Source organism: Morus notabilis, unplaced genomic scaffold (assembly GCF_000414095.1).
Source record: "Morus notabilis unplaced genomic scaffold, ASM41409v2 Scaffold1333, whole genome shotgun sequence".
Taxonomy (NCBI): domain Eukaryota; kingdom Viridiplantae; phylum Streptophyta; class Magnoliopsida; order Rosales; family Moraceae; genus Morus; species Morus notabilis.
The window spans coordinates 673,756-676,933 of record NW_010364060.1 but is presented as its reverse complement, the minus strand read 5'-3'; the positions used below and the strand labels follow the sequence as shown (position 1 = coordinate 676,933).

The 3,178-nt window shown below is 29.2% G+C and overlaps 1 non-coding gene across 1 annotated transcript; it reads right to left on the bottom strand.

The window, feature by feature from the left end:
• Positions 1–3,090: 3,090 nt before the first annotated feature.
• On the bottom strand, positions 3,091–3,178 carry LOC112093003. The gene has a single exon (XR_002902868.1). It is a non-coding gene; the product is annotated as a small nucleolar RNA snoR114 (small nucleolar RNA).

The window sequence follows — 3,178 nt, the reverse complement described above, 5'->3', positions numbered from 1 at the left end:
AAAAAAAAGTACTTAGTGGAAAGATGGTTGTTGGAGATTTGGATTTTCATGACTGTGCTACTCGTGTCCTTTACAGTTTCTTGTCTGATTTCCAGTGGAAGTTTATATGAACTGCTTCCGGAAAATTTCAAATGTTAGGAAATAATTAAAAAAAAAATTATTCAAATGTTAGCAGTTTCATGATTAAGATATTGTAGAGATGAAAAACTCTCCAAAATGCACACCGAGCAGGTCTTATTTTATGCTCTAGATAATTAACATTATATTATTTTGCGCTCTAATATTTATCCAATAAATTTGAATTTAATAGTTATGTCATGTTGTGACGATCATTTAAGTCTTTATTTGCATTAGAATTGATAATTGTCAAACTATCCAAAAATCGAGTTCAAACTTGATATGATGATAATCTTCCACTATGATCATAATCTATTCAAATCTAAGTCTAACTTGAAGTAATAATTATCTCATACTAAGATAACTAGATAATTTCACTATGACGAATTAATAATTATTTCACACAAGTATAATTAATTAATTCTTGATTAAAATGACGGTCATATACTTCAATAGATTATAATATTTTTGGAAAGCTAATTAATTACATTTGAATTAATATTTATCACATACTGAAGTAACTAATAATTAATTAATTACACTTGCAAAATACCTGCAGTAGGTGCCAACTGCAGCCCCAGAAGGGACTGTTGGAACATTTCAATAATTAATTACGATTCAATTGTTTAAATTTGAATGTTATTGTTAGTTAATTAGAGTTTCAAAATTTTAATTTAGCAAAAAGAAGCATTTTTTTTAATTTGAGATATTTTTACTCATTTTAATATTTTCACCCTAATGCTTAATTTTTGAAAACTAAGTGTGGCTCTATAATTTATAAAACCTCGCAAAAGGCCCCATTAGTTTGATTTTTAATAACCATTCTGACTACCAAGAGAAATCCTATTAGAGACTTTTTTTTTTAATCTAAGGTCCACTTCCAGGCCCAATTTCTTTCAACTTTTCATTTTTTTCAGTAGAAAATATGCCAATATAAAAAGCTTAAGAAAGTATATAGGCCAATTTTTAGTTATAGAAATTAATAGGTCATAACTTGTCAAGTTATGGTTAATAATCAGATAAGTTATGGACAAACTTGTCAAGTTATGGTTTATAGCCAGATAAGTTATGGACAAAAATCGTGAATAACTTGTCAAGTTATGGTTCATAACCAGACAAGTTATGGACGAAAACAGTAATTTGACCTATTTATTAACTTATGTAAACTATTGGCCTATTAATTTTAATTCATCTCAAATCTTGGCATATTTCCCTCTTTCTCCATTTTTTTTTTCATATTTAAGTAGAGTTTCTCTTAGGCCTGCAAAATTTAAGTAGAAAAACTGAAATATGATAAAATTTTGGCATATTACGAAAATAATAAAATTTAATATCATAATGATAATTACTATGTCATTTTTGTTATTTTTATAATAGTTAAATTTCAACTCAAGGTTTACCATGTAGCATAATTAGCCGGTCCCGTTTCTAATAACATGTTGTAATCTTTTTATCCTTTAAAAGTAGTATGTTTCAAACTCCTCACAAAAATAGTATGATTGAATAGCAGTACCACAAAAGTTGTATTTATCAAATTTATCCAGTATAATTTTCTATTTCTCTTAGTTTGAAGCCCAAAAATCAAAATCCCAAAATCCTTTCTCTTCCTTTCTTTTCCATTTAATTTACTCATTTCAGAAATATAGGCTAGGTTTAGAATTAATCCTGTTTTTATTTTTCACGTTTTTTGAGAAAGAAAAAATGAAAACGTTTTTAAAAATGGTATTTGACGCAATAAAAACAAAAAACGGAAATGAACATGATTTTTTAGTTTAGTGTAAAAAAAAAGAAAAAGAAATGAAAAACAACTTTTAGTCATTTTTCATTTTTTATTTTCGTTTTCTCCTCTCTCGAGCAGAGAGAGAAAGAGAGACATTAATGGATTTTTTTACACTGAAAATAATCACTTAATAAAACTACCAAATGCATTTTCAAAAATAATTTATGTCTAAGATTAAAAATGTTTTTATTTTCATTTTCATTTTCATTTTCAGACCCAAATGTATAGCACATGTCGCCACAGCTGCCCACTTATTGACGTCACTTCTTCCAACCTACAACAACACGAGTTGCATATAATGAGATACAAAGCTCGATAAGTGGATATAATTCCTATATGATATATATTTTTTTAAGAGAAATATACATTTTAAATTAAGGTATCACAAACACTAATATTGACTCATATGGCCTTAAACTATAGGAAAACCACAACCTTGAACCGACGCGTCAATTAATGATTAAAGATTGTATCTATTAATAAAAGAAAATGATAACTTAAATGTTATATTAGTTAGTACATAATGGCTAGTATTTAAGTTGGTGTCCCTAACATTATTCATAATGAAATACATCTGAAAAATAAGATTTATATAGACTTGCAAAACAAATCAAAAACTATTCTACAAGATAAAAGACAAATGATAAGAATAAGTAATGATATTTAACAGTAAAGGATCCTCCTTGCAAGGGGACAAGAAAGGAGGCCATGGTGGATCTGACGGTGGATGGAGAGGCAGTGATCGGCATAATGGTGGCGATGGAAATTAAAGCTGGTGGTACAATTGCAGAGATACTAATCACTAATTGGCTAGAAATTGCAATTGCGATATTCGCAATCGCTGGACTTTGAATGTTATGAGTACAAATGTAATCACTGAACTTTGGACTTTGAATGATATTGCAATTGCGAATATATATATATATATATATATATATATGTATATATTTATATGAAAGCTCAGAAGAAGCGGTAGCTTTCATACGCATCATCGTTTCTTTCTCCTCGTTCTTTTTCAAGTTGTTGTCGTGTATTGCGGGTGATTGTCCTTTAGTTGGCGTTCACTTATTCGGTCGCTTTCCAAATTAGTTGTTCCATTTCACATTGCCTACTTCCCTTTGATTGTCGTTTTTCCAATTTATTGTTCTCTTTTTTATTGATTGTTTCAGAGGTAACCAAAAAAAAATTTTCAAGAGCTCAGAAGCGCCCATTTCTCGTCCGTTGGATCAGGTGATAGTGATGGACCCCACCATCACAAAGGCGCAAGAGTCATCATGGCTC